Source organism: Plecotus auritus (assembly GCF_963455305.1).
Source record: "Plecotus auritus genome assembly, chromosome: 8".
Lineage (NCBI taxonomy): Eukaryota > Metazoa > Chordata > Mammalia > Chiroptera > Vespertilionidae > Plecotus > Plecotus auritus.
In genome coordinates this window covers 148,191,287-148,201,955 of record NC_137782.1, presented here as the reverse complement: position 1 = coordinate 148,201,955, position 10,669 = coordinate 148,191,287, and positions in this window count along the sequence as shown.

The window sequence follows — 10,669 nt, the reverse complement described above, 5'->3', positions numbered from 1 at the left end:
GATGTTCCCCACCCGTGCTCTAATGGGACTGAAGGGCAAGGCATCCCTTCACCCCAATTTCCAGCAGGGTGCTTAAGATTCCCAGGAAGAATAATAGCTTACTCCTTCGTTAGCCATAACTATTCCGTGGTAAGGTAAATCAGTTACATCAATTATGCTCTTGCCTAAAGCAGTGGGACAAAAAATAGAAACATTTGGATGAGAGAAGAGGAAAGGAAGGACATTTCTGACCATGGGGTCCTGGGCAACTCCATCATGTCTCTGAATTGAGGTTTCCTAGTATGAGGGCAAAGAAAGAAAGAAGAAGGGTGACTTACTGGCAAGTGAAGATGAAAATGGGTTGTGCCACAACTTGTCTAAAGATCAGAACTGATTCTGATGCTTTTTCTACATCCCAGCAGAAAGTTAGTTATTTGATGGAATTATTCTATTCTATTTGTGAACTGTGAAGAATAGATGGTGTGAGGTGAGGGGTGAGGAGGAATGTGATGAAGGGAGCTTAGATTAGTCATCAGCCTTACATTAGAGATAATGGGATAATGGAAAGCCACACCTGTATGCAGAATATCTCTTAATTTGATATGGCTCAACAAGCATTTGTGGTGTAAATATATTACTAGGCTTTCTTTGGATGGGGCATGTATTGTCAAAGTGGTAGAAAGTCATCTCTAAGAAAAGTAGGGTGTATCAGTATAATGTGCTAAGGTAGAAAAATAGTTTTGAACTCATAACCTCAAAACGGAATATCTATTTTAGCTCTAACAACTCCATAATGGCCTGCCTAGCAGCAGAAACAGCCCTATTGACCACTGCTGACACACATATACACTCCTAGTTTCCCATGTATTGGCCCCTGTAGGAGCCAAAACTTCCTGGAGGGGAAATGATTCCATGTGTTAGAACAGGAAAATTCAAGAATATTCTGTGGTTGCTGAAAAAAAAAAGTAATTTCAAGGGCATCAGGTGGAACTGAAAGGACAAAGGAATCAGACTAAAGAATCAAGATGTAACAGTCTGAGAATAAAAAAGTAAGAATTTTAATATATATGAGTATTTTGTTTTCTTAATAGAAAACATCTTAGAGATGTTAACAATGCATTCCCAAATAGTCTGGGGAAAAATAGTAAAACCTACTAAGACCAGGAATAACTGATCAGTATTCATTGTCTCACACAAAAGTGACATAGAAAGAGGGGTCCAAGATTTAATGGACACAATGATAACCCACAGTAACTAAGTTGAAAAAGAGGTTAACAGTGTGTGGGCAAGGTTTTTAATTGTCCAGATGTCTGCAGGAGAAGAGGTAATTGCACAGACTCAACCTCTTATCTCCTAGGAAACAGAACCCTGTGATGGCCTTACTAATCATAATAATACAGTAATTAGGAATATAAGCTTTTATAATAATGCTAACAAGCCAAGTCAGTATCATATAATCATAAGACAAAGGTTCAGGCTGACAAGTGAAACTTAGAGTGTAGTACACATGACACGAAATGTGTATATAATTTTTACTTTTTTAGACAAATATTTTTATTGACTTCAGAGAGGAAGGGAGAGGGAGAGAGAGAGAACCATCCTATCTAATAAAAGAGTAATATGCAAATTAACCATCACTCCGCTACACCCACCAGCCACGCCCACCAGCCAATCAGAGCGAATATGCAAATAAACCCAACCAAGATGGCTACGGCCACAGAGAGCAGGAGGGAGGCTTGGGTTTCCCCAGCGATGGAGGAAGCCAAACTTTCCGCCTGCCCTTGCTGGCCTAGGCCTCCACTTAAGGCTACAAAGTTTCAGTGATAGAAGATACATAAACCCAAACAGAAATGGTGGCAGCCACGGAGCTGGAAAGAGCAGGAGGCTAGGATTGCCCCCAGTGATGGAGGAAGCCAAGCTTTCCACACACCCTGGCCGGCCCAGGCCTCCACTTAAAGCTACAAAATTTCAATTACATAAATCCCCAAAAAAATGGCTGCCGCCACGGAGCAAGCAGAAGGCTTGGCTCCACTCCAGGCTACAAAGTTTCAATTGTAGAAGATAAATATACCCCAGATACCAGGGCCTCTGCTTGGGTCGCCAGGGGGCGTGGCCGGCCTGCAAACCACCACAGGCCCCTCCCCCAGGCCACCCCACACCCCAAGGGAACCCCCACCCTGATCTGGGACATCCTTCAGGGCAAACCAGCTTCCCCCCACCCATGCACCAGGCCTCTATCCTATCTAATAAAAGAGTAATATGCAGATTGACCATCACTCCAACACACAAGATGGCTGCCCCCATGTGGTCAAAGATCCTGCCCCCATGTGGACACAAGATGGCCATCACAAGATGGCCAGCAGGGGAGGGCAGTTAGGGGTGACCAAGCCGGCAGAGGAGGGAAGTTGGGGGTGACCAGGCCTGCAGGGAAAGGCAGTTGGGAGAGACCCAGGCCTGCAGGGGAGAACAGTTAGGGGTGACCAGGCCTGCAGGGGAGGGCAGTTAGGGGTGACCAGGCCTGCAGGGGAGGGCAGTTAGGGGAAAACAGGCTGGCAGGGGAGCACTTAGGCATCAATCAGGCTGGCAGGGGAGTGGTTAGGGGGTGATCAGGCTGGCAGGCAGAAGCGGTTAGGAGCAATCAGGAAGGCAGGCAGGCGAGCAGTTGGGAGCCAGCAGTCCTAGGATCAGGCCTAAATGGGCAGTCAGACATCCCTCTAGGGGTCCCAGATTGGAGAGGGTGCAGGCTGGGCTGAGGGACACTTCCCCCCCCACCCCCCCAGTGCACGAATTTCGTGCACCAGGCCTCTAGTCAATGATAAGAGGGAATCATTGATCGAATGCCTTCTTCACACCCCTTACGGGGGATCAAACCCACAACCTGGGCATGTACCCTGACTGGAATCAAACCATGACCTCCTGGCTCAACCCCTGAGCTGTGTGGGCTGGGCTAAAGGCAGCATTTTTAAAGCCTTGGCACTCTAGTCCAGTTCTGGCTCCACTCTAAGAAAATAATCATTCATGGTGGAATGGAAGGGATGGCATGAAAAGGCTTGAAAGGAACAGATGGGTGCTCCTTGGCTCTGGTTCCTTCCCTCCTTCCCCATCTTCCCAATACACCATGTAGAGGTAGAGAGCATCCTGCTGCACCTATGTGTGCTCCCCCAACCTTTTCCCAACTTCTAGAGTCAAAATACACCTGAGATTATAACTCTCTAAACTAAGTGATGCCAATTTGAAATGTTTTTTCCATTGTCTAGTTTTCCTGGGCTTGACTGGCGTCCCCAGCACTGCCCGGTGTGCTTGCTTGCTCTTTCCAGGTAGAATAGCAGTTTGTCTTAGGCTCTGCTTTGTACTTGCTTAGTGGAACCACAAAGGATACCTGGCCTCATGCTGGAGCCAGAACTGTAGACCATGAACTCAAAGCCTGTGCTATACTTCATTTAACAAATGGAACAGTTCCACCAAAGGAACCTGTTGGGGATGTTGGCCTCAGTTCCCAGGACAAAAAAAGAATTGTTTGCTTTGAGCATGTGCAGGTCTCTGCGTTGGCTCATGCTCATTAGAGGCTGGTGCTGGCATGGCACCTGCACCACTGGGATGTCAATCACAGCTCCCACACAGGGAGGAGCCAGAAAGGTACCAGCCACCAGAAGCTTGAGACTGTTCCCCGGCTTTTCCATTGATTACTCATTTATTCAGCAAACATTTGTTAGCTTTTTCAACTCTGGTCTGCCCATGGAATTCATCACCAGGCACATATCAAAGCCCACCACTTCAGTGATTTTCTCACACTGCCCTCTCCCTGGATTGTTTTGATTTGTTGTCCCTGGCTTTCTTTCCTCTCCCCTGGCTCTCTGCTCCCTTGGTCCTGTGCTGTTGCTTCTGATAGTGGTGGTTCCAGGACCCACTTGCTTTGAGAGACTGCCTAGACACCGCTGGCCTGCCCTAACCCACAGCTCTTCCAGGACTGTGATTTGCCTTTCATTGTCTGGCTTTTCTGTGGCTATGGAAACAGAATGGGCTTGGCTGAGCCTTCAGGATTTTCTAGCCAGCAAAGGAGACCAGATAACTGCATGGCCAGGCATTGTGTTAGGGACCAGGTTGTGGGTGGGAGGAGTTAAGACTAGAAAGATTTATTCACTAAAAAAACAGACAAGTTAAAAAATATGTAAAATGTGTAGTCTGTCAGATGTTAAGAAGTGCTTTAAAGAAAACATATGTAAGGGGAAGAGAGGGGTATTAAAGTAGGAGTAGGGGTAGTGATTTAGCATAGGGGACTTAGAAAAGGACTTACTCGCCAGTGATTGCTTGGGAGGAAGATGTGCTAAACAAAGGCAAGAGCAAAAACAAAGCTCTGAGTGAGAGCTGGCCTGGATGTTGGAGAGGAGTGGGAAGGGCAGTGTGAGTAATGGGGGGGGAGGGGAAGAGGGCCATGCAGTGTGTGGCTGGAGTGTGCAGGGCTTTGCAGACCTTCATGAAAACTTCAGCTTTCCTTGCCAGTGGGGCAATCTCATGCATAGAGGAGGACACTCGCTTGGTGCACTGCATGTGGCCCTCTCACTTGGTGGTGATGAAACTGGGGCCATGCCCAGACTAATGGGCAATAGCCGGGGGTTCTCTCAGGGGAGCTGAGTTTGGAAGTGTGAGTTTTCCAAGCAGAGGGACTAGCATGAGCAAGGTCTGGTATGTGTGGCATCACATCTTCAGAGAAAGGAGCAGTTTGCTTTGGCTTGAGACAGCAGTGGGAGAGTGGAGAGGCAGGCAGGGAGCCGAAAAGAAACTGATGAGGCAGGAGATCCCAGTTCAGAAGGGCCTTATATGATGCAATAAAGGGGTTAGATTTAATCCAATAGTCTTAGAAGACCACAGGAAGTTTTCAAATAGGGAAGTGTGACATATTCCTCTTGAAATAAAATAATTTTTACTCCTATTTCTCAGTTTCTACATCATCTAACAGTGGGTAGGCTCAGAATCTGGCCAAAGAAGAGCTAGAACTGAGTTCTCACTCATCACACAATCCTAACTTTCCTCATCTGTAAAGTGGGGATTTTATCTGCTTTATCTACCTCACCAGGCTTCCCTAAGCAATGAATGAGATAAAGTATACAAGCATATTGCAGTCGGCAGCATGAGCTGTATGCCATGACTTAAGAATAGCATGGGTGGAGTTGGCAAAAGAGTGGGCAGCCTGCTCAAGTAGGAAACCTATGGCTCTGGACTTGGACATCAATTGGAATCTTGGCTCCACCGTACACTGGCTGTGTGACCTTCGACCATGTGCTGGACCACTTGGAGCCTCAGTTTCCCCACCCACAATATGGGTTAATGTTTACTTCCCAAGATTGTTGTGTAGATGGGAAAGAATGTGTATGAAATACCTAGCCCTGTGCATGGTCCAGAGGAGAAGCTCAGTAATTGACTCGTTATTTTTCTGAGAGTGATTACGGTGAATGCGATTGGATGGATACTTATGACAGGCCTACTGTGGACAAGTCACTGTGCCTGGTGCTGCTAAAACAGCGGGGCTGATGCTGGTAGGATGTGCATCTGAATCTTAGCTGCTTCTTCAGTAAAGAGGATGGGTTTGTGCTGATCCTTCACCTTACCTAGATCCGTTTGTGCCCGTGGCATGCTGTATATCTGTGGTTGGAGGCACAATCAGGGCCTATGAAGGAAGTGCAGCTAATGGGACCTCAGGAGCACCTGGCTCACTGCGGACACGATGTAACCTAGGCTCTGCCCAACTAAGCTAACAGGCCACAGCCCGACTTATACTGACTCAGGCTAAAGGGAGATGGAGGCTGACACATGGATTCATATAACTAGCTGATAATTTTATGAGGGGGAAACAGCTGATTTTGTCTGAATTAAGCAGAACAATTATCTTCATGGATTGAATTCTTCAAATAACTTCTCATCTCCCTGCTCTGTTTTCAGAGCATGCGGCTTCACATTTAAAAGAGAGAGAGAAAAATTACTGACCAGCTGTACTTTCTCATTTGGCAGATGCCCAGCATTTTTTTCAGGATTTGACAGAATATGATCTCTCATTTAACTGCTTCCTAATATTGCCCCTGGGCCCGACTGAATTGAATCAGACCCAGCGTAATCATTGTCCTGGCCAAAGAGTCACACCTACAGTTCTTCCTACAGACTGTTCAGTGTGACCACATTAGACTCTCAGAAAAACAATCAGAAAGCAACACTTGCCAAGGGGAAACCAGGCTTACTGCGGTTTCCAACAGGACTGCCTCACTTCTGCCTTTCAACAGTTCTCCACAGTCATTAGTCATTCATTCACTCATTCAATAATTAATTAAGTGCCTAGCTAGCATGGTGCAAATGCAAGTGGTTTAATCTATGATCTCTTCCTTCAGGGAACTTACAATTTAGTGGAGGAGATAAGGTGTACACAAATAACTCGGCTTTCATATAGGAGCACATAAATGGATGACAAATAGTAAGGGTAGGATTTGAGAGCAATGTAAGTTAACTTTTGTCAGGAGTTTTTTCATGGAGCAGGTAGAATATTTTGGGTGGTGAGTTGAAGGAGTCGGGTAGGCAGAAATCAAGATGAGGGGGAGTATTCCAAGCTTGAGTGATGTGAGAAATAAGAATGCTGTGTTCGATAATTGCTTTTTGAATTGAATTGAAATAAGTATCATTTGGAGTAATGTAATAGCAGTCCAACAGCTTGAAACTTTTAAAGAGGCTGCATAGAGGGAGACAGTTAGGAAGCCAATACAACAATCCAGGTGAGAGAGAAGGGGATTTAGATGAAGGTGGTAGTAATGAAGATGGTGAAAAAGGGTGGGATTCTAGACATATTTTAGACTTTCCAGCCTCATATTAACTTCCATATGTTGCCTTCCTAGAAGATCCCTGGCTTTCAGATTAGAAAAAAAGATATTATTTAGGGAAATTTCTCTCTATGTGTGACCAGAATATCTTCCCTCACCTGGCTGCCTTTGGAGGTATGGCTTTGCCCTATTTGTAGCTGTGTTCCCTTAGGGTGATAGACCCACAGTATGAGAACTGAGGCCTAGGGATACTCTAGTCCAGTCCCTCATTTTACAGATGAGGAAACCAAGGCTCAGAGAGTGGTAAACTGGCTTGCCTAAGACTTGACAGGTAGTTAGAGCGGGGCTGAAATCGGGTGTCCAGTGGTCTTCCTAAATCACCACTCCCTGCTCCATATAGAAGACAAGGTGTTCTTCCCCCTTGTGGCAAAGACTGGCTAGTTGTACCCCAAACTCCTTTCCTCTTGCTCAAACTGGTCTACACTTCCCAGTTTCTCTTGCAGTCAGATGTAGTTATGTGACCAAGTTCTGGCCAGTGGAATATGGGTGGAAGTAGGACTGCTCCTTCTCAAATCTGGCTTATAAAAACCCCCCTGAACAAGCCATTTTCTAACAAGATGTGGATACCCAGGGCAACCTTGAAAGCAATGTATTAGAGATGGCAGAGAATCCATTATCATGGATCCTTGAATGACTTTATGGAGCAGATGGTCCTACCTCACTCTTCCACCCCTGATAATGAATTCTATTGTGCTAACCCAGTGGTTGGCAAACTCATTAGTCAACAGAGCCAAATATCAACAGTACAACAGATTGAAATTCCTTTTGAGAGCCAAATTTTTTAAACTTAAACTTCTTCTAATGCCACTTCTTCAAAATAGACTCGCCCAGGCCGTGGTATTTTGTGGAAGAGCCACACTCAAGGGGCCAAAGAGCCGCATGTGGCTTGCGAGCTGCGGTTTGCCAACCACTGTGCTAACCCATTGAGATTTTTGGATTTATTTGTAAAGATAGCTAATGTTATCTTAACTAATTATATCATGTCACCTTAAATCTAGAGAGAGAGGGACTTAAAGAAGACCATCTGGAGAGCTTAATATACACTCCCTGAAGTTGGTAGACACTGTGGAGTTAGTTTTGACCCTTGTCCCAGAAATCTACAGGACAAGATTGGCACAGAGCAAGGATGGGCAGGTTGAGATTGGCCTGTACTCAAGAATTTGTCATGGCAAAAGGAATGTGGACCAGATACTGGTCATGCAGGAGAGAAAACTTTCCTGGACTTATTTTGACTTCTGCTCAAGTTGACTTCAGGGCAAGGATACATTGATGATGAAGGTAATGTCTGGGTGGTGGGGACAACCATAATCCCTGAGGCAGAGGCAGGAGCAACAGCAGAGGAACTAATGGCATGTCTACATCATTGGAGATAGGAGGCAGAGGAACCCAGTTGGGGAACTTCCTGAGAATCCTGAAAACAAAAAGAAAATCAAATTTAAATATTAGCTGGGCAAGAGCAAGCTCCCAAGACCCTTCTAGACAAGTAAGAGCCCTCTGAGTCCTTTCCTCCTCTCCCTTCTTGCTATTCCTACTCCAGAAAAAGAAAGGGGAGCGAAGACAATCACATCCCCTTTTCTAATGCAGGAGGCTTGCCTACCACAGGTTTCTAGCTGGTGGAGAAATGGAAAGGAGACTTAAGTATGAATGAAGATAGAAGTATGGATTGGAGTAGAAACTATACACTCTCAATGGAGTCTGTATTTTAACATTTAAAATGACAAAATTATACTTAGTTTTCTAAGATGGATGACAACTATCAGAGGGCCTGCCAGTGTTTTTATCCAGTGGAAGAGGCAAAAACTCTCTGATGGTAAACTTTTCAGGAGCAGTGGGAATAAAGAATAAAGATGATTCATTCATCAAGTGGTGCTTATTGGAGGTGACGAGTGGTTCCAAGCAACATGATAAGTCTAGATAGGAGTAAGTAAGGGCTGGCTGCTAAGGGAGCAAATGGGAGGGGCACTGAATCCAGATCTGCTGGAAATGACACTAGGGGTGGAACCTCAGGGAGCAAGCAGGCTTTGAGGTGGAGAAAGACTATCCTATGCAGATAGAAGAGCGAGATGAAAAAAAAAAAAAACCCACAAAAAACTGAAAAATGACTGGAATACAAGAAGTGGGGTGGTGCAGAGGCCAGAGTAGGAAGCCTGCTGCCATAAACATGTTGAGAACTTTGGATCAACCTGGGGGACCCTAGGAACCCCTGGGAGGTCTATGAACAGAGAAATGACATGATCAGAGTTGTGTTTTAGAAAAATCATTGTGCTGCTATGGAGAATTGATCAGAGTAGGATGGGGTAGAGGTTAGGAGACAGATTAGGAGGCTACACTGGTGTGTGATATTTCTCAGCAGTGCTCCACAGCTGAGATATAAGATGCTTAGAGTTATCTAGGGTCAATAATTAGTTCAAAAGGTGTGTTGTAAGGATGAGGAACATGGGACCCTGTCAACTCCTACCGCTGTATATTAGGGGATGGCAAACTATAGCCCATAGGCAAAATCCATTCTACTGCCAGTGTTTGTATGGCTCAGAAGATAATAATAGTTTTTATATTTTTAAATGGTTGAAAAAACTAGAAAATTCTTTTCCTTTATGAAAATTATGTAAAATTCAAATTTTAGTGCCTATAATTAAGTTTTATTGGGGCACAACCACACTCATTTGTTTTTATATTATCTATGACTGCCTTCATGCTTCAATGGCAGAGTTGAGTAATTGTGACACAGATATATGGCCTACAAAGCTTGAAATATTTACTCTGTGGGCCCTTACAGAAAGTGTGCTGACCCTGCCCTATATCTTCCATCTCTACTTAAAACATTTCTTCTTTCAGCTTCCTGCCTTAACTTGTTGGAATCAACCTTGGCTTACTATGGGACTCACCTGGGGATCTTAAAAGTTTCTGATGCCTAGGACTCACTTCTGAGAGATTCTGATTTAATTGCTCTTGGCATATGTCCTGAACATTGGGGTGTTTAAATACTCATCAGGTGACCCTCATGTGTATCCAAGCTTGAGGACCCCCTGCCCTCCATAACTGAAACCTTCCCCTGAAGGTATCTCTCAAGTGGATACTATTTTGTTCTACATCTCACACACCTCCAGGTAGGATATGGGCTAGAGGCCTTCTTGTTTTCAGGCCCTTAGTTATTTACATCGTTGTCCAGGTTTTTGGTAAATGATGGAGCAACTTGGAGATTAGAGAATGACAATATAGCCCAGCAAGTGTGGCTCAGTGGTTGAGTGTTGACCTATGAACCAAGAGGTCAGGGTTTGATTCCTGGTCAGGGTACATACCCGGGTTGTGGGCTTGATCCCCAGTGTGGGGCATACAGGAGGTGGCTGATCAATTCTTTTCTATCATCATTGATGTTTCTATCTTTTTCTCTCTCTGAAATCAATAAAAACATATTAAAGAAAAGAAAATAACAATATAAGGTTATAGAGGTTAGCAGTATGTGCCTTAAAGAGTATTTCCTACCAACATTCCTTCACAATACCTTAAGTTTAATCTTAGCTGCCTGGTTCTCATTCTTCATTGTTGTTCATCCAGTGAGGTGGCAAGCAGCTAGTGACTTTATCCAGTAACTAAGATGCCAAAGTTAGTGCCAGCAAGATGGTTGCAAGCAAAAGACATATGGGCCACTTACAACTGGTTATCAGTTAAGATGGGACCAAAGGGAGTGAGCCTTCTTCCTCCTTTTGATTTTAGGATGGTAACTATAACTCATGCTATTAAGGTGATTGTCAACATTGTTCTGTTGGAACCACATGATCTTTGAGGATGAAGTGCTGTGGGGAAAGGGTAGGATAGCTGCTGTCATGGAC